Raw genomic sequence first — 22,248 nt, forward strand, 5'->3', positions numbered from 1 at the left:
CTTGACGTCATGCGTTCTTCGCGTGTTCGCAGCGCACTACGGTGTCCGCTTCGGACAGGGCGCAGGTGGCGCAAGCGCAAATGCTCCTCACTCTTTGTACGCATGCAGTGCAGTGTGCTGTGCGTGGTGTTGGCTGTGCGCTTACGTCGCTTACGCTGCTGGAGTGGTGCGTGCGGCGCGGCGGCCTTTTGCACACGTATGACCGTTTGGCCGCGTGCTCGGCCTGTCTAGCGGATATTGGTTTACGAAAGGAGCGTGCCCTATAGGGGGGGGCGGGGGGGGGGGGGGGGGGGGGGAACTGGGGCTCGGAGCTCGGCAGCCAGACGGTCGGACGTAATTGTTGCTTTCTGTCGTGCTTTTGGCCGCGTGCACACTTGACGCTCGCGAGATGCTGAATCATTCCAAACTTTTTCTAAAAGGAGTTTTTCTCGACGCAGTGGTGGCTTAGTATACCGCTCATTTTTTGTAGCGTCATGTGAGGCTTATTTTGTACCCAGTAATGCACGCGAAATTCCACAAACTGACGTTTTGCAAGTGTTCCGAAATAGGTAGTGACGTAGAGGTTAATCTGTCGGTTTCGGTAGTCTTTAAAAGTCCAATGAACGAGGTATTTGCATTGTTATAGAGTCGGAGCATAAGGAGTTTGAGCGAATATAGGGGGCACTCCGATCGATCCAACATGGCGGAAAAGAGGGGGATAGATTTGCGCCGCCCGTAGATCGGTAGCGTATAAATTAAACAAAGCGTGCTGTTCTGTTTGTTTATGTGAGCGAGACGATCATCGCTTCAACCAAGACCTACCGTGATGCTACAAATGAAGTGTTCAAGCCAGTCTAAGGCAAGCAATCTTGCCATAGTCAAGATATGTGTGCAAGTGTTCGACGTGAGCTCTCACGCTGGTGCATCTGTCATCAAGTTGAACCGAATGTACTTGGGTCCAAAGAAAGGTGCACATCAACAATGTTGGCGCGTTGAAACTATGACGCGTACTTTATCTAAAACTAAACTTATCGGTCTGCGGCTACAAACATTTTCGTTGACGTTGCTTAGATGAAGTAACCATTCAGGCCTCGCATTAAACGGTGTTGCGAACTCTTCGGTTGTTCTAGTTAATTGTGCTAAAAAGCGGTTGGATGGAAAGTATGACAACTACAGCATACAAGGGACGACTGATTCTTTATCCTGCGTTCTATGTATGGAAACATCGGTATCCTTGGTGTTATATTGCGATCAGCTGGTCGCCGATCGTCCTGTTTTTATGCATAATGTAAACAAGCCCCGGAAGCGCCAATCTCATTTCGATGTGCTTGTGCACCCCTACAAGCCTCCTTTTGGCTCTTGTGGAAAGCTTTATTGTAATAGCAATAGTCTCATCGGCCGTTCGAGTTGTATGTACCACGGTGATATCTGCTGTGTGCGATCTGCAAAATAAACAAGTCTGTATTAAATGCCAGAAAGAGAACAAAGGTAAAGCTTTTTTAACTTTTTTTTTTCTTTTTACAAAAGAGGGCAAAGCTTCTGAAACAAGAGCAACCTAAGCTGATATTTGAGTGAGCTCAAGAATGAATGGCAAAAGGTGCTTATGCTAAGTGGTAGATATACACAGTTAATTTTCTTTTGCCTCTGCATTGTAAATTGAAAGATATGTATCAGCAGAAGGCACGTGTCCTTTTGAAAATGTATTTTATTAGGGCAAAAATAGGTTTTCATACACAACCGAAGAGTTCGCAACACCATTTAATGCGAGGCCTGAATGGTTACATCATCTAAGCAACGTCAACGAAAATGTTTGTAACCGCAGACCGATAAATTTAGGTTTAGATAAAGTATGCGTCATAGTTTCAGCCTCAAACGCCAAACATTGTTGATATGTACCTTTCTTGATGACAACTGCACCAACGTGAGAGAGCCCACGTCGTCGAACACTTGCACCCATATCATGACTAGGGTATGGCAAGATTTCTTGCTTGAAGTGAAGATCATCTCGCTACGACTAGCTACGACCACACACCGCAGCGATGCAGGCGTCGAAGGGGTGCACCGCAGTCAGTCGCCGTCACCCGACGCTGCTCGTTTGACATTCACGGCTTTCCGCCCAGGCGCTTCGTTTGTACTTGGAACCAAGTGTTATTTTCTGTGCTTGTGTCTGTGCTCAGTGGCTGGATATGCGCCTCAAGAGCAGTTCTTCAGGCTCAATAGCATTCGCCGAAGAACTTGCGAAGAAAATGCCACCCAGGAAAAAAAACATGAAGACACAACGCACCAGCTTGGTGGACTATGCACTGGTCGCGGAAACCAGGCCCTGCGGAGTATACACCAAATGCAAACTATCTAAAAAAAAATCATTTTTAGGTTCAAATTGGCTTCTGCGGACTAAACGACTCGACACTGCCTGTTATTATGCATTGTATATTCACCACTGTTTGTTGCGGCTTGAGACTGCCTTCCTGTAATGATGCAGAGGGGTCAACTGAACCTTGAAATAAACATATTTAGGCACATCTATAGACACGACGTTCCTTAAAGCCAGATGGTCAGAGAAAAGGTGTGCCATTACCTAATTTGCCAACAGCACACCAATGGTCACAATCAAAACTCACCGAGTCAATGGGCAGTTTTCCACCGCATTATCGCCGTGTAATCACCCATTTGGTCCATTAAAAACCTTGAGGCTGAAGCCACTAGCACACCCATTCTAGATCTGGAAAGCTTATGCTGTAGACGAAATTCCCATATCATCACATTTTTAGAAAACTGAATGGTTCCACCTGTTACACTTTTAGCTTTGGAAGTAAACCAGTTCACAATACCACCAGTGGCATACATCGTGCCAAGCATTAGTGCCGCGTGCGGCAGCAAAATGTCCTAACTAGGGAAGCAAACTTAATCGATCGTGTTGATTAAGGCACCTAGATACGGGAGAAATTATCAATCAATCAAAGAAGGACCCTCGAAAGGGAAGTTTTCCGGCCAAACGAACATTACTTTTTATTGGGCGTTCCGCAATGTAAGGCCGAAGACATTCACTCCGTGATCGGTACAGAAGCATTTGCTCAGTAGTCGGTCGTGCGTGATAAAAACAACAACAAAAACAAAGGTGGATTAGAAACGCGATAGATTCGCCTTTGCACGGAGTACTTAAACTTAAGATCGTGTCAACATAAAGCGACTATGGCCCGCCATGCTAGCAGCTATCTCAAATTTTACCCGTGTAGTCGTCACACCCGTGCACCAAACGAAAGCGTTGCTGCAAGCACCTCCGCCGTCAACTTTGAGTCGCTGTTGAGTCTGAAGAACTGCTCTATGAGGTCCATATCCAACCACTGAGCACATACACAAGCACAGGAAATAAAACTCGGTTCCAAGTACAAGCGAAGAATCCTGGGCGGAAAGCCCTGAATGCCAAACGATCTGCGTCGGGCGACGGCGACTGACTGCGGTTGCGCTCCTTCGACGTGTGCATCGCTGCGGCGGGTGGTCGTAGCTAGTCGTAACAGATCGTGTCAGCTCTGTTGCTCGTACCGGAACACTAGAGCCGCGTAATATTCTTGCTGCTGAAGTTTATAAGCCTACGTTCGTGGCCAACGGATTTACACAAAGCCAACGCCCAGCTAACCTATCCCCCTCTTTCTCTTTCGGCGACCGGCCGCCAGGGCGGTGACATCGTCGCTGAAACTCCTCAATCGCCTACGTCGTCTTCTTTGCCATATGGCAGCTGACCGCTTCTACGTGCGCGAGCTCTCGCTGGAAGCGTAATCCTATTTATATAGTGCTCATCCGTGTGTACTGTAGCGAATATTTCAGGCCCAACATATCAATAGTTTATTGTTATCAACCAGGAAAACGCAATATCTGTAAACACCCCCCGACAAAGAAAGAAAACGAGAGCTCGCCGTTCGCTTTGACCAACGTTGGCTTTGACCAATAGACCGATCTCACCAACCGTCAAGAGCGTGCGTGACGCAGCCATAGTTGTACTTCACAGGAGGCAGCGGTAGTGCACGAGACGGCTCGTCTCGTGCACTACCGTGGCGTTTACCCTCGTGCGGAAAGATCACAGTTCCCGCAATTCATTGCGACAGAGGAGGCATTGCGAAACTGGCGATGAGGTTGGTCTATTATCCCAAGCCCGGTTCACAAATCTGCGTTTCGAGCGACAGAAACGACAAAAACAACACGAACGACATGACAAAGGGGACGATTATGTTCGTATTACAGAGCGTGGCAGATAACGCAATGAGCAGCTTTGTCAAGCAATCATGTGTCACGGTTGTCCCGGTGTCATGTCGTTCGTGTCGTTTCTGTCTTTCCTGTAGCTCGGAAGGCAGATGTGTGAACCGGCCTTTACGAGGCTACTCTGATGGTACGCTTGAACGTCACGGAAAATCGGTCTCCTCGCCTTTTCGAGGTGTCGCCACGGGTACGAATACTGGCGGGGTATTAAGTGATTTGTTCGGCACACAAGCGTCACTACAGGTTATGACTCTGTCAACATTGCCTGAATCCTATTCTAATTGTAAAATAAAATATCGAAGGTGTCTTCCCGGGCACAATGTCCGCCCATATCAAAATCGAACTTGGCGGTTTTTTTAAATGCAATATTTAGCATTATTTCGCGCATTAAGTTCCCGGAAATTAGCAGCACATTCGGAAAATTGAAGTTGAGTGTTTTTTTTTTTTTTTTTTTTTATAACTCGCGGAAATGATGACAAACGGTTTCTCCGGACATTTAGTTGCAAATTCACAAGATACATTATAATTTATGTTGCATAATTATCAAATTCGCGGCCTTTCTGTAACCATCGGTTTGAGACAGATTCTCTGTCGCTCGGTTAGCAAGTGTTCATTCAACGCAGTAGCGCACTTCAACGAACCGCTAATCAATCTTGCCGTCCGCTACACCATTGTAAAAATTCATTACGGGCTTGAATCATCGCGATATGTGTCATATGCCTTCCAACGATAAGAAGTGTTTCAGAATTGAATTGTAAAAAGTTGGTTATCAGATATATTATTTTTGTTTTACAAGAAATTCTTGCCTCACTCTGAGAACCTATGCATTAGACCATAACAACGTAAAAAAGAAACATAAATAAACAACGGCCAAGGGGAGCACAGCGTCACGCACGAAGCCCGAGAGGTCCGGGCAATTGGCGCCTCGGAGTCGCGTCCAGCCGGCGCGCCGGCAACCCGGCCGTGGCCGTGGGGCAGGCGCCGCGACGTTGCGGCCACTGCGCGCCTCCGTCACCGAAGGCACATGGCACACGGCGAATTCTGCGAATCCCGATGAGCCAGTAGATTTATTGGAGTAAGACACATGGCAGCGTCTCACAGGCGTCCATTCTAGATGCCACCTGTCTCTAAGCGACGCTCTAATTGGCCCACAGAGTCGTAGCTTCCACAGTTTGCTAAGTGTGCCCATAGGCAACCAGCCCAACCAGCAATGCAGCTTGGAAGTTGGCACTACACGTTGCGCCATCTAGCGACTGAAAAATAAAACAAATTAAATAGTCCAGGACGGCCTGGGTGGCCTGGGTCGCGAGGACTGTGGGCGGGCGCATTTAGAAACCACGTGTGAACGTGGCATTTTGGATCGGCGTGAGCCTTTTTGGAACTGTTTTTTCATAAAATTAAGTCTCAACTTCACGTCTCTATGACCTTTCCGGATTCCTGTGACATCTCCCCTAAGCCTAGAGTTTTCCCCAAAAATAAACGCCGCTACTGCTGCGTGAAAGACTGCCACGGTCGTGCAGGTGACCCAAGCGTCAGACTTTACCGCTTCCCTTTAAGACCTTGGGAAGCGACACGGCGACAAAGTGGATTACTGGAGTGCGATGCATCAAGTAAGTGAATTTTACATTAATTGTTGAAGTGAACGAAAATAGATGTGCAGGCTTGGAAAGTGGTCTGACAGACTCCTTTTGCTAAATAACGTATTTATACTAGTTTTTTTACGAGTCTCTGAGACAACCATTTAGAGAAATACAGTAGGAAAAATTGGGCCGATTGTTGCTTCGCTTTGACGTCGAGAATCAGGCGATCAGGTCTTCAAGTGAGATGCCCTTCGACCTGTTCCCGGCACTCGTAGTTGTAGGCGTGCATTTGGTTGCTACCGCGCGCGCCGTTCGGCACGCGCGGTTGCAACCAAAACCTTTTAAGCATGCAAGTTTTTAAATAGTGGATTTTCGTAGAACAAATTTTTGTTTGTTTCGGCTACCAAATTTAATGCTGAGTCTGGTAACAAATGTGACGGCGTGCGGAAAACAGGATGCTCACTTTTTTTCTGGGAAAAGCTCATGCGAAGCGTAAATATCCTTCTCATATCCTGTCGCCAGACTTGTGCACTGTTCTCTAGCACGGAGAGTTTGGTTCTAATTACCCACATTTTATTCTAGTGTCGTGGGGGCGCCGGGAGAAGAAGAGGACGGTCGAGCGAGGCGCGAGCGGGGGCCAGCCGGCGAAATTCTTGTTGTGTGTGTGTTTATACAGCCTAGAACTTGGTCAGCCTCAGAGGGGCGACGAGTCTCCCAGCTGTAGATGAGAAATTTAGCCAGTGCGGTAGAACCGCTAGCCTGGGGTCTTTAACGTGCATCACGCAGTAGTGATACACGACCGCACGCCGGTACGATGCTCATCCAGATCGAAACGGGCAGGGGTGGGGCTCGAACCCAGGATGCCAGCCGGCGAGGAAAGAGGAAGAGCGTGCTGCACGAGGCTGGGGCCGGGCAGGAACGATAGAGCCGTTCTGGCTGGTCCGGCCCATGTCGGTCCCAGGAGCGTTCCACCAGCGAGCTTCGGATCAGGACCGGCGGAAACGGCGAGCCTGGCCTTATCGGCCTAGTCCATGACGGTCCAGGAGTGGTTCTGTAGCAAAACTCTAGCTGTGATAGCCCGGAACAGCTAACGTACGCAGTGCGTGGGAAGGACGATCCGCAGGCGTGGACACGGACTCCGACTGCCAGCTATGAACGACGGGCGGCAACTAGGGTCGGCGGGTCCGGACTGCCGGCTCTCGAAGACGGGCGACCGGGAAGTACAGTAAACCTATTCGCTGCCTTCTCGTTGCGTTGTGTCACTTCCTGGGAGACGAGCGAATCACAGACCGATCGGGCGGCGATAATTATAGAGCGACGCCGCAAGCGCACGAAGACAGTTCAAACAGGTGTCCAAATGACAGCTTCAGATTATGCTCTCAACACTTGGACCTATCAAGGCTCCCGATGGTCTTAAAAAACCGCATAAAATAAAAAGGGACATGGCGCGCACGTGCACACGGGGACTGCTGAAATCGGGTTCGCCGCCGCTCGCCACGGCCCGACGGGCAGACTAGCCACTGGCCGACCCATTAAGAGAGACCCCTCCGCTTGTGGCGCCGAATGCAGCACTCTCGTGGCGCCGCCTGGCCATTGCCGGCTGGCTGTCCTGCACTTGCGCCATCTTGCCCCAAACAACACTTAAAAGCACGATATCGCACAATGTGAAAGACCTCACTCGAAGCTTCGATCGATCATGACACCGCCTTTGTCGCACTTCCTGAGTGATGACTCATTGCGAAAGGTACGTTGAGGTGCGCGGAGAAATGAAATTCCGGGTGCTGTTGAGGATCATGCGAGTCATTTAATTTTATTGCAGCTGTGCGAACGTTATAGTTGACGCAATCATAAAATTTTGTGCCCACTGACACCAACTTGACAACAGGAACCGAAATACACACGAACCTTTCTATGCCACAGAGAGAGGAGCGCTAGCCGTTTGGAGCGCTTCCCCAACTCCGACGTTACCGCGCCGCCTCGAGGCGCCGTCAGTCCGTTGGCGTCTCGCAGTCTGCCGTGAAGCGAAGAGCGAACGCCGAGGAGAGACGAAAGCGACCCCCCCCCCCCTCCCCTTCCTCATACCCCCTCTGCCCTCTACAGCTGGTTGAGACATTGCGGAGGGCGCTGGCAAGGAGGAGCCTGCAAGAACAAGCCCCCCCCCCCCCCCTCCTCCGCCCTCCACAGGAACCGGCGCGTTCACATGGCGAAGGAGCAGGCGAGCGACACCCAAACCAACCCTGAAGGCCCGAACCCCACGCAGTACTTGCGAAGCGAGAGTCTCCTCGCCCACTAAGACGGCCCGGGAGCTCACGTGACCAACCCAGCTAAGAATATACCAGCGCTCACCGCGACTCATCCTGACCATGGTCCTCAGGCTCACGCCATCACGCAGACTAATGCGATCACCGGACTCATACCCACCCAAAGACTCACGTCTTGATTCAGGCTCATGCTCATGAGCCTCGAAACTCACAATCACACTCAAGAGACCTCAAAACTCACACTCATGAGTACTTCACTTAGCGCTCAAGCTCACACTCACACTCAAGAGTTTTAAGAACTAACAATCACACTCACGGTCAAACTCATGTTCATGAGTTCGCAGGGCTCACACCCGCACTCACACTCATTAGTTCTCAGAACTCGCGATCACACTCGCGATCAGACTCATGCTCATCAGTTCTCAGGACTCACGCTCACACTCACACTCATAAGTTCACGTACCTCACGATCACACTCACACTCACAATCACAATTTTTCGAGACTCGCGGCCTCACTCACGATCACCTCAAATCTGATGGTGAGCGTGAGTGATCGTGAGTGATCGCACTCATGAGTGAGAATGCCGAGGTATGGTCAACGGTGCAGCAAAAGGCACAGCCACATAAGCCATACATGCCCGAGCTTGCTGCATTGATGCAGAAAACTACCAGGAACATTTTGCGGATTAGAAGCCGGCCCTGCAGCTTTAGTGCATCGGATGTCAGTGGGCGCACATGACGTATAATTGCAAGACGGCATCAGTCGGTCAAAGTTGCTACTCGACCAAACTGAACACCGACGTGCCAGGAGCGTCATCCCACAACAAGGTTCACAGGTATTACGACTGAACGCCTGACAGGAGACTGTCGCAGAAAGAACTCATTCTGGGCCCATTAACTAAAAGTCAATAATTATGTAATCCAGGGGAAATAAACATATTTGATACACTAACCAGATAAACCTATTTCCGCTCGCCTTTACGCCTTCAGAGTTTATACACCAAGAATTGTGTTCACCACACGCGCAGGTCCTTTTGAGGACACTCGCATCTCTGACCCTTCAATATTAATTAATGGGACATAACAGACTGGCCGACTTGTTGCATTGGGCTGCACTCATTCCACTTCTCCTGAACACGCCTCTGAGCATATACTTTAATCGTATGTGTTGATGCATTGTTATATAGCAGGACACTTCCTATACGTATGACACAAGACCCTTTGCAGAACCCCATCAAGCAACACAACTGTCACCATTTTGTTTCGGCGTAAAGCACACAAATGGGCCCCAGTTCACATCAAATGCTAATGTAGCATTCAAGTCCAATAGGCGCCGAGCCGAGTTCACAGTGATGGCGGACATAACATTCTTGTCGAACAAATGTCCAAAGTATGAAAGCCTGGGGTAATTAGAGTAGTAGCTACTGTAATTCGTTTCATCACAATTTGGCAAACAGCAAAGGCTACAGTCTCGGTGAGCCAATATGTACGTTGGAGAGAGGCACATGATAACATGTCATTCAGAGTGCTCGTCTGCACAGATTTGTCACACACCTTCGCTTTGTCTCTGATTGGCTCGAGGGGGCTGTGGCGGTTGCCCCTTTCCAGGTTACAATGATACGAAGTATAGGCAACCTACACTTTTCAAAAAAGGCTATTGAAGAGACCGAAAGGAATGGTCAACATTTTTCAACAAGACTGCTCTTCAGGCAAGGGGTGAACACAAATATGAATTATCTTATCTAGGTAATTAGAACAAGTAAATAATTGACCGACTAATACAATGCACTCTTGATGAAGAAAAGTATTGCTGCAATAAATCCTATGAAAGAGAAAAAGGTGCAGTTAATCTATGCAGACACAAAAACAGTTGTTCTTATTGCAAGTCGAATAGCTTTGAAGCAGGTGCCTGCAACGATTTATTCATCCCCACACTCAATAAAACGTCATCCTCGTAGCTGAAAATAAGTGTGCAGTTCGCACTCATCATAAAAGGAAGAAAAACGATCGAATGGAGAATCGTCGATTAGCACAAAGGGCAGGATCGCAGGAACTTCCTCGCTAAAAGTTGCTATGGTTATTCAGTGACGCAGGCCTGAAACAACTTCTAGTCCCTAACGCGACGTATACCTTTCGCGTCGATTCTCAAACATTCCAACGTTCAAAACAAAGCTAAGAGAATGCGAAAATTTTATGCTAAAAGCACTCAAAGTTCTATCGATCCTCGAACAGATCCCAAACCGAGCACTGGTACGGCGATACGGCTGTCTCACAGGTGTTAATATCCAGATGATCCAGAGCGATCTTGCGCCAAAAGGGTATAAAGTCTCATACTTTCATATTTTCACATTATACCTGCGTCAGCGAGCACGAAAAAGCCCGAAATCGTCGGAAAGCCGCTGCACATCACGGCTGCCGCCGCACCGAACAAACTCGCATCCGCCAGCTCTGGGCGCTGCCATCTTACCTGCGACGTCACGGCTCTTGTGAGGTCACGTGACGAGTGGTCACATTTGCGTAAAACATGGCGGCAACCGGGGGGGGTGCCACTTCCGAACTTCCGGTTTATCACTCTAAGCCCCTCTACCTCGTTGGAATAGATATACATTGCGATGTATTACATTTTCACAATGATCTTGCTTTGGTTTCTTAATAGGTGTAGAGCTTAGCTAATTTAAAAAAAAAAAACATTAAAACACTATTTGGGTGTTTTTCTGCGCTACCTGGCGGATGGCAGACAAACTGCTGATTTATAATGTTCAAAAAATTTCCGAGGGCGGCGTTGGCGTCTGTATCATCATCAATCTCAGTGTCTTTTTACCTTCACATTTAAAAAATATATTGAAAGATTTACTATCGATAAATGAATGGTTTAAGTACTTGGTCAGGTTAATAAATCTAAGAAAAATAATTACACAAGCGTAGCGTGATATAATGTGTTCATTATTCGATATGGTTGAAATCAGTAAACAATAAAGACGAAGAGGAAAAGAATACACCCGAGTTCACTTCATGCCTAGAGTCAATGAATGAGCTTTAAAGTATCGGCACTCCGTTCCCCACAATTGTTTTGGGCGCCGCCATTTTGGGGCTTGTTCAGAGCAAGCTCAACTGCCAATCGTCATGATCCAAAAGTACGACTTCTTCTGCATTAGATGCGGTGCTAGGAAGCTGATGCACTATTGCAATGCTCTGTCGTGGGTTGTTTGAACATTTGTGGGAGACGGAAAAGCGTTTCCTGTGATTTTAGATAAAGCTTCAGATAACTGGCAACCATGATTTTAAGCCACAATATGGCCAAGTGTCGTTATTCTGAACCGTAGCTAATTTACTGGCACAAGCGGGAACAATGAGGAAGAGGCAGGTGTCAAAAGGTAGTGGCTTGTGGAATCCACGGGGCTTACTTCATGGCCCCTACAGGTTATACAAGCCTCTTGAACAAGAGCATGAATAGAGTCATTAAATAAGTTACGCTTCAGAGTAGCGACACTTGGCCATATTGTGGCTTAAAATCATGGTTGCCAGTTATTTGAAGCTTTATCTGAAATCACAAGAAACGCTTTTCCGTCCTCCAATTTAAACAGTTTGCGACAAAGCAAAGCAACAATACATGAGCTTCCTAACACCGAATCTAATGCTGAGGATGTCGCACTTTTGAATCATGACGATCGGCAGTTGCGCCTGCTCTGCACAAGCACCAAAATGGCGGCGTTCACAACACTGTCGGGGAAGAGAGTGCCGATACTCTAAGCGCAGCTCATTTATTGGCTCTAGTTCGCGCGAAACTCCTTTTCCCTGACTGAAACTAAAAGTAAATATGAATAATACACCATTATTATAGCTTATTTAGTTATAACCAACTCCACATAATGAGAGGAGGAAGCGGCCGGGTAGGAGAAACGCGGGTTTTATGTGCGACCGTTCTAACCCTCTCAAAAGAGAGAACGCGCGAGCTTGCGCTGGTTTAAAAAAAAAGGCATCCAAAGAAAAGAGGCGGCACGCTGTGTTCTTTGTTATTATGCGTCTAATTGCAAATTGTTGTGTGTATGTTTATACAGCCGGGAGTTAGTCTGCCTTAGTGGGCGTCTGATGTCTCAGCTGTAGATGAGCAATTTAGCCAGTGCGGTACAACCGCGAACCTGGGGTCTTTAACGTGCACCACGCAGTAGTGATACACGACCGCACGCCGGTATGATGCTCTTCCAGATCGAAACGGGCAGGTGCGGGATGGGTTCTGCAGCGCGAGCTTTCGCTCCACGAGCTCCAAGCTGGTGTGCGCTAGACCATGCACTCAGCCACCGATCCCCCCCCCCCCCCCCCCTTGTGCGCCTAATTTATATACAGGTACAAGTATTTGAAGATCAACGATGGACGTTGATTGTCTCGAGGTAATGTAACGTAATAACATTATATAAATAATAAACTTGTTGAAGCACTGAACGACTCAATTTTTCAATTCTTTGATTGTAATATGGCGGCAGCCTATTGTACTTACTGTTGATGAAGAGCATTATGAGGTGACGAAGTAATGATTAAATGATGAGGCTCTATAAGGACGACGACATTAGTAGGTGTCGAACCACAACGTACAGTGCCAGACTTGTTTCAAGTATCGTGTACCCAAAGACTTTCCTCACCCGCAACAGAATACGGTAGAATCAATGAGGATGCTGCTTTACAACTGTACGTGGAATAGGAAAACTGCACTGTGCAGAAGTGCGGCTTATTCGTGTATATGAGGGACGGATTTCTAGCAGCATTCCCTGATTGACTACTTGGAACAAATGGCCTCGTTGACGTAAAGTGTCCCCGTTCCAAAAGATTCTTGAAGCGTACTTAAACCACAAAGGAGTATGAGGCCAAAAGTAAGAAAAAGGAGCCTGATGTGAAAGGTCCAAATCACCACCATAGCTTCTACTATCAAATACAAGGGCAGTTACACAATACGCAAAGAGAGTTTTGTGATTTAGTTATATTTACACTCAAGGGCATTGATATCCAACGTATTCAGAGGGATTACACCTTTTGGTCAACCAACATAGAGCCTTTTCTACTCAAGTTTTACATGGAAGGCCCTACTTCCGCTGAAATTCCTCACGTAGACAAGTTGTCCGACCGAATAAACTGCCATTACTCCCGATCTGGGAATCTCTCGATCTTCGTTCGTAGGCCATAGTATCATGAGATTGAGTGGTGTGGCTCTTCGTCCGCCGAATATTGCTTCGGCGGGTGTCTTTAGCGAGTAAAATGGGACCGTCGCGTGCTGCTGGAACAAGAACCTGGCGATTCTTCACTGAACTGCTCCTTCTGTAAGCTTCAAAAGGGCTTTTTTCCGTTTCGCACACCATCTGTTCTGCTTGCCCGTTAGCTGCAAGATGCTATGGTGCACTAATTTGATGCCTGATGCCGGTTTTTTTTCTTCAAAAACTTGTTTATTTTATTTGAAGCAAGATTTGGCGCGTTTTCAGAGAAAAGTATTTTTGGTAGGGCAAAAGTAGGTAAAAGAGACCGTAGAACGTCAATGACGTGTTTGGACATCGTGGCAGGCATCGTGTAAACTTCTAGCCACTTAGAGTACGCATCGACCATGACTCCGCAGATGCGGATACGTTTCGCCACCCACCGACTGAATAGTGGATCGTTTTCAGTTATTGTTCATGATGGCGTTGGACTCAAGGAAGTCTTCGAGTCTTTCCACAAAGTTAGCCCAGGTGCCAGGACTTTTGTCGAAAGCGGTAAGTGTTCGAAACGTCGACAACGTCGGTAGCCACGTGTTGTGCTTGACAGTGCACCCTTACCATTCGCTGAGAAGAAACTTGCTTGTTCGTCTGCCACGAGTCGTCCGATATCAGGTCATCACCGCAACACCATCTCCCGACAAAACTGGACTTCATTGTCCGCATGTCCATAGTTAGCAATCACGTAAACTTATAAATTCCCGAACGCTCATAACTTGCCGTCGCTAAACGCCGTTCATTCATAGCGTTTTCATTGCAAATAAACGCCTTCCTATTTCTTCTGATGGTTTTCATCATATTCCTCATAAGCTGTACTTGCAACATTATGTGTGTCGGTACTTCCGAAAATATTGCAACGGCGTTTGTTTTCTGGGAACTACAATGTAACAACCTTTACAACATCTTCCGGACCTCGTCAAACACAATATATCGTGACGTTATTTTAGTCTTCATTAAAATGGTGAGGTAAGTACCGTAAATCGCAAAGCAGTTTACTGGACGTCCGCTTCCACTGGTGTCTTGGAAGATTGAGTCTACTGAGCGTGCATTCCTGCAAAAGAAATTTTCATTGATAGAATATTAACACGTCAATCAACATTTGATTCCTTCTTGGTAAGGTTTATTGCGAAAACCCGTTACAACCGCGGAACCGCATCCCCCTATATCAGAGAACAATTTATACCCAGTCTGACATTTCGGCATACATCCGTTTGCTGGGCCACGCTACTTGAGCTAGCTGAGCACAGCTGGCAGCGGCGCGAGCAAGGCCACGAGGGGAACGTGATGGTGCTCGAGCCGTCCCACTGTGAACCAATGTTTCGGCCACACCACAGGTGCGTGTCGCCATCTATTGGTTGAACTAACGCCTTGTTTAAGATGGCTGCCGTGGGACCGCAGTCCTTATAAACTTACGCTCCTAGGCCGTTTTGTTGCACCCAGTCTAGCCATTCATTACAGTCACCGAGCTTTATGTGCTCTGTGCTAACCTGTGCCTTCAGTAAGCGGAGCTCAGACCACAAGCTGTCAGACTCCCCGTCAAAATACTTAGTGACAACGTCTATCTCCTCGTCATTGGCAGTGAGGCGCAGAATGTTCATTATCGCAGATATGAGAACGACGGTCTCCTGCGTGAACCTTGCCTCAATTCCTTCAACGAAAGCATCATGCATGGGGTAAAAAACGCTGGCACGGAGTTCTTCCTCCTTTGTTTTGTGAAAAAACTGGCTGGCGCAGTTCACGTCTGCGCATCTAGACACTCTCCTCTGTCTCACACCAGGAATACTGATCCCGCGAGTCTGGCATATCTCTGTGGCACCTTGAAACACCTTTGTAAATGCACTCTCGTCCAGCCTTATTTCCTTGAGAGCTTCTTAGAGATTTTTCACTCCATGGAACGCTGTAAGAAAATTTATTTTCGGGTCCTGGAGCATGCGGCTAGAACCATCTGCAGCACAGGATGGGCCACTTCCATACAGAATTGAAACTCCAAGTTTTCCAGTCGCGCCTCAAGTCGGGCCAACTTTGCGCCCCCCCCCCCCCCCCCATATGATTAGAGGGGGCGGCCGCCCCCCCTGCCCACTCGTGCGCATGCATATGAGTAAGGACGTCGCTAACGTGCGCTAACGTCGGCCATCGACGATGGAGCAGACGCCGCCATTTCGTCCTCGGCCAACTCAGTGACGTGCCCCTAGCCCACGTCAACACGGCGGAAACGTTACGCGACGCTAGCGTCGCTCACAATGTGAGCGCACAGAAGTCTTGCTTGCAAACATGTATAGAATGTCTAAACATTGAAACAAAGCCAACTTGCAGAACCTAACTTTTTGCCGATTCCGGTGCACGGATCTGATTTTGACGTCTTGCGAAAATACAACAAAAACGGGGAATTGAATCACGCCACTAGAAAGTCAATATGACTGGGAGTTATAAAAAAAATATATAAATAATTTTTTTTAATAAAGCTGCCTTAGAATGAAATTAAAATTCAGGTTTTTATGGATTTTGAAAATTAATATATGATTCGTGAAAATAATTCAAACAAAAGTATTATAGTCCACGGATAAGACTACACGAGGACAGTATTTGCTAAATGCCAACTAAAACGAATATGAAGATACAAGGCTCCAAATATGTCACCTAAACGTCAAAGGTACAATGTTTTTTTGTTTTTTTATTTTTATTAGTACTAGAATCTGGCTCATTTGCCGAGTGTATAGCAAAAAATACTCGGCATAATATATATTTACACGAAAAATTCTAAAATTATTTTTGGTCTTTTCAGTGTGCTTAACAAGTAGCACGCAAAGTAAAGGGTCATTTTCAAGAAAATAAGAGGGAGGAGCTTTGGATTTACGCGATACTCTCATGACGTTGCATTGAGTCATGTTAAGTTCCATCCCCACAAATCATCCAATTTAGAGACTTAGGTAATATATTATTGTAAATCCAGACTATCCAAATTGTTTAGTGAAATCCCGGTAAATAACACGATCCCCGGCGAATAGACTCATGGAAGAAAAAATGGAACAAGGTAAATCATTGATATATATCATAAACAATAATGGACTTAATACAGAACCTCGTGGTATGGCAGAATTAACGAAAATAAACTTAGATGTCTCATCGTTAGTGCTTACGAACTGATATCGGTTACTGAAAAAACAAGTTATCCAGGATAAAACATCTGCATCAATATTGAGACTTAAATTTTAGCAGTAGCAGCGTGTGATAATGTTTTGGAAAGGTATCGAAATATACAGTCTACCTAGGACCCCTTGTCGAGAACTAAGTGTAAATCATGAATAAATGATAAAATTTGAGTTTCGCACGAGAATTATTTTCGAAAGCCTTGCTCATCAAAACTGAACAACGAGTTTCACTGTAAAAAATTAACTAGTTTAGAATATATTACATGCTCTACTACCTTACATGAAATGCTAGTGAATGAGATTGGTCGATAGTTATCCGGGGATTGTTTAACACTTCCTTTATGCAACGGCACCACTTTCCCTATTTTGCAGTCAGCAGGAAACACTTTAAGCTCAAGCGGCTGTGAAAAGATTTGTGATAGTATAAAGGAACAATACGTTTTCGTGTTGTTGTTATTTTTTGTTTAGAAACTTGGAGTTAGCGTTGTCAGGTACAGTATATAAAGAAAGTTTCAGGTTATCGATTAAAATAATCGAAAAAAACACCAATAGGATGGACATGAATTGGCTCCAATGGCAATGAAATACACTCGTCCAATGTACAAGTTGGCATATAAATGACATCCGAGAAGGACTCAATAAAATATCATTCACTACTCACGCACATTAATCAGTAGAGATGCCATCCCCATCTGAATCTTTGAGTGAGATTACAAGTTTTACTTCTCTAATGACTTTCCAAAACGGTTTTGGGTTAGTAGCCAACATAGAAGGTAAAGTAAGGTTAAAAATACTCGTGTTTTGAATCTCAAAAAGCAGTTTCGTAAATCGCATTGGCATTGCGATAACAAACCCACCGATCACTGGTGTTAGAAAATTTAGCGACACGAAACAACCTCTGTTACTCGTTGGATAAACTTTTTAGCGATGTGTTAAACCATAGTGACCTTAAGTGAGACGTTACAGATCCAAGTGTAATGTAAGTACTTGCCCGTAAGGAAAGCCACTTGGCACTTAAAAATATTCCAATTGCCCTCAACAGAATGCTCAAAACATTTAATAAAATATTTATTAACGAATTCACTCAAGACATCGTTAATAGCGTTAAAATTAGCTCTGCTGTAGTCTCGAATACGCTAATGTCTCTTTGGTGGGATTGCACTTCGGAATGTTTAGAAATATATGCAACGAGCAGTGATCATTGACTTCTAATAGATAAAATATTAAGGATACCGGGTCAGGTGTTGACGTTAGAGCAACGTCAAGGATATCGGCTGATCTGGTAGAAATCCTTGCGGGTTCGGTAATTAGCTGCGATAGGTTGAAATCGGAACACATACTCAAGTAACCACAACTCTCTGAAGAAAATTGACTTGAAAATTGACTCTCATGTGCCCCAAAAATGTGACAAAATAAGAAATCCTAAAAGAAAATTTGGGGAGTTAGGAAATCTCGTTATGGCCGTATTCATAGCAGGGTGATGTCATCTCGAATCGGGCAGGTCTTGGAATTTTTATAGATCTAAAAAAAAAAAAAAACAATGATTTACCCTAGGTTTAACCAAAGCAGGGAGCTGTAAAAGTTGATTAAAAATCGACCTGGGAGGTCAGTTTCACATTTCGTTAGAAATCCTCTTAAAAACTTATAAATATGTTCTTTTTTTATTTTGTTGTTTAGAGTTTCTTCATAGTCCATATTAAATGCTAGAAAAAAGTTTAATGGAGGCAAAGAAAAACATAACGGCAGCAGTGGGTCCCAAATATACGACCTACGACGGCACGGGAAAAAGCTAATTTCTGCCACAACGACTTGCTACGCTTCATAACTTGAGAACAAAAATACGGTAAACTTGCGGTTTGTTCCCTCCTTTCTTTTAGAAAGGCCCCCAAAACATTCTTTGACAAAAATAGGCATATTAGTTTGCCCGATTTAAGGCGAATTCACCCAGTAACATGCAGTTCACTTAGGTAGCTAGCGGAACATTTTGGCGGACGATAGCAGACACCAAAGAGTAATCTTCGTCATACTCCCCGAAAACAAACGCAGATAGCTCAATATTCAATACTATATTCAAAGAGTAAGAAGCAATATGGTTAGCCACTGCAACCAATCCTCCACTACCAGGGGCTCTCAACTCGTCAAACACAAAGTTAGAGTCGAAGTTGAGGGAGCTCACCGGTTGGGCGATGACGAGGTCGCGCTTTTTTCGCCGACGTCCAATCGGCGCACTCCGCGAACTTTCGGCTCCAACTTTGTGTTTCACGAGTTTAGGGCCTCTGATCTAAGCTGCCTATCGGAACGACAGGCATTACAGCGTTTTTTACAATCAAATATATCGTTGTATCATATTCTAGTGGGAGGTCACGTGTCAGAGACAACAACAATATCGGCCAATGACGAGTCAATAACAGCCCATACTTCATCGCGGTTCTTTCAATAGGCTTCTTATATTATTGAAAGAAATTTATATGTTTTCAGGTGGTTGATAATAACGTCGGTCATTTCTCGTGCTCTATGAGCCTATAACCAAGGGGATGCGCTCGATGATTCAGCAGAGCTGCCAATTGAATTATCAGCACAACTTATTGCACGAGCCCCGAGTTCACGCACGACGCAATCGCTTTCAGAGCAGTAATCGTAAGTTTTCATATTTAGGTAAAGTTTGTTGTGATCTAGTCTAATGTTAATAATTGGATTGCCTATCTTAACAAATTCAATTAATTCCTCTCGAGCAAGGCGCGTAGCCGGTGAAACATCTTCGCTCACGGACAGACCACTACTTTTTGCATTCGTCCTCGACATCAGAATGCCACCTCTGGCTTTGAATTTAGTCGAACTTAACAATAATTGGTCGGCTCTTATTCCCCAAAAACGTACCTATTCTGTAAGTTCGTGCAATGCCGTCGTCCCTGATCTGCATATTCATTTCTCGTAGATGTACCGCCGTAACCTTCTCCTCTGACTGATTTCACGTTTATAACGGAACGTCCTCAATTCCGTAAGTATTTTATATATCAAGTCTCGACCGGTCTTCTATGTCGTCCATGTGCTCACGTAAGAGGGAATTCTTCTTTTGGACGTCATTTTTCAGTGCACTTCCCAACACATGGTTCCTTTTGGCATTAATTTAGTTTTAAAGATTTAAACGTTCGCAAGCCTTTCGTTAACGTCTGTAAGCTTTTTTTACCATATATTGTTTTGTTTTGTTTTTAAATTCCGTTTACGGAGTTTATTAGTCTTGCCTGTCCTTCTTCAAAATGAGTAGTGTACGCTTTTACATCCAGGAAATGCCTAAACATTTCACTAAACCGTATGAGCGGGGAATTTGACATAGGTCTAAGATTAAGTTCAACATCACCGCACAGAATTAATATTTCGGTCTATACACTGTGAATCGATACAGTATGCGACACAACAACACGAGGCTGACAAAGCTCCAGGGTGCGGCAGCACTACCCAACGATAACCGCTTTGGACTTTAGGATAAGACTGCTGATTACCAACCAGGAAGAACATGGGATTAGATGGCTGCCATATCGTTGCAGAGCTGCCTCGCGCACTGACGAAATCCGCGCCAAACAGGGGGGCGACTCGTAAAGAATTCCACGCTGATTTTTTTTTTTTCGGTGTTTATTGTAACAGTTAACGCGAGCGTCCTAAAGCCGGACATATGTATATTTTTAGCATCAGAGACATCTACACACCATATGCCGAAATCGTAAGACACGTGCATGGTCTTAACTATATATATCTAAAGCCCCTTGATAAAGGTGTTTTCACAAGTACCGCCAACCATTGTTGTGGAAATGCGCAAGACACGTGCCACGAGTGCGTGCTCCGCCGCCATTCGCTTCCAAGGGCCGCTCATTTCAGTGCTGCGCCGCCATTTGCTTCCAAGGACCGCTCGAGACGTGGGCCACGTGCGCTCGCGCATTTGGCGCTACTTGAAAAGACAAACGAAAACATATCGAGGGGCTTTATATATATCTACTGTTATTTTTTTCTTTTTTTTTTTTGTACTTTAACCAAATATTGCTTAGACCAGTTGTTTTTTTTCTTTTCTTTTTTTAAAAAATTTGCAGATGCGACGTCGGGCACCGCAGCTTCCATCACGTTGTTTTTTTTTTGTTTTTTTTTTATTTTGCCACACAAACGACGTTGCAACTGCGAAATCGCCAGTGAGCTCGCATCATATGAATCAGGCATGCGGTCACCAGTGGATTTGAATAACAGCGAGGCGACGTTTTCCGCCTAAAGTCGTGACCAGAACAAGCAGCCACGTGATCTGGGGAAAGACGAATTTGGGCTTTACGTGCCTGACCCAGGACAAGCAACCGGCACGCCCCAGTAGAAGGCTGGTGATTAATTTCGACCACCCGAGGATCTTTTTGACGCGCAGCCGAAATGTCTTCCCTTCAACAGGCCTCCGTCAAATTGCGAGCTCTTCGGTCGGGATTCATACCCACCCACCGGGTGATCCGTAGCCCAGCGCTTTGACTCGGCGTCGGCGGGGCGGCTCACATGACCTGTAGCTGGCTGTGCGCCGGCAATGTTTATTCACGGTTTGTCGATAGCCCCGCGCCGGGGTTGGCAGTGTATAGCGGGCACGTACAGCGACCCAGATATTGATGGAGTTCGACGACTCCCGTCACGACAGTGAGTAGGCACGAGCCCCGGCTCGAACGTACGACGAGGCGATGATTGTGCCTGAGCCCAAGCCGAGCCCTGACGCAGTGCTCGTGTCTAATTCGTATGTCGAATTCGGAGACGTCGCCCCATTATACTACTTCAACACCACTTAGAATAATCGAAGTCCGTACACTAGCAATTTTGACACTGTCGTAGTGAGATCGATCGCAGATACGTCGGGCTCGGGCCCAGTTGCTGAACCGGCGCCATCTGAGTGCGGTGACGTACCATGAAGGCAGAGGAGTCTGCTCACGGCCTTTGATTATACTATAGCCTCCTCTATACTCACAAAGACTGGCAATTCGATGACGGAGCCCTAGAGTGCTTAATCGCAGATTTAGAGCGCGAGGATCTCGTAGCACAGAGCATTTCTCGGGGAGTCCGGTATTCAGTGCACAGCTCTTGCAACGGCGAAGACCCGAAACATGGTTTTCAAACCCGACGAGAAAAGAAGCGGTAGACCGAAGAACGCGAAATGCACGAGCGGACATTCCACCGCGCCCCCCGCGAATTGCGGCGGGAGGTGGCGCTTGCCCCAATTGCAAAGGCCGTAAGAAGAGAAAGAGAGCGCGCGCTTCCAGACCGGCCGCGCCGGGACAAGTGTGTTTCGGCGTCTCACCGCGGCGGGCGCTCGTTACATGACTCTTGTCTGCCGCTATTGGCGACGTGCGCGACCGCAAGCGTCGCTGTGGTCGGCCTTCCACGATTGGCCCAAAAGCTGACTATGACGTCGGAAAGGGTATACCATCGACGGGAATAAGAGGAATGAAATAACTTTAATTTCGACGGTGTTGGTAGTGTTGCTTTGAGAGCGCAATGATTTCAGGCTTCCACCATGCTAATAACAAACACCATCGAACTTGTTGTTCGCAAGGTAATGACGTCACAAGGGGGAACCATAGGAGGGCGCCACCAAAACATCTCGCCGCTATGCGGCCGCGTCACGTGACGATCTGCCAGGCTTTGTCAGTATAGGGAGTATTCACTGTACGCCATATTCGTGGGTGCTGTTTAGAGCGCATGCTCAGAACGAGCTCACATCAATAGGCTGCTAAGACCGGCACTCTTGATGGTGCGGAATGCACGTTGCAAAAGAAC

This window comes from Ixodes scapularis, unplaced genomic scaffold (assembly GCF_016920785.2).
Source record: "Ixodes scapularis isolate PalLabHiFi unplaced genomic scaffold, ASM1692078v2 PGA_scaffold0__279_contigs__length_252992795, whole genome shotgun sequence".
Taxonomy (NCBI): Eukaryota; Metazoa; Arthropoda; class Arachnida; order Ixodida; family Ixodidae; genus Ixodes; species Ixodes scapularis.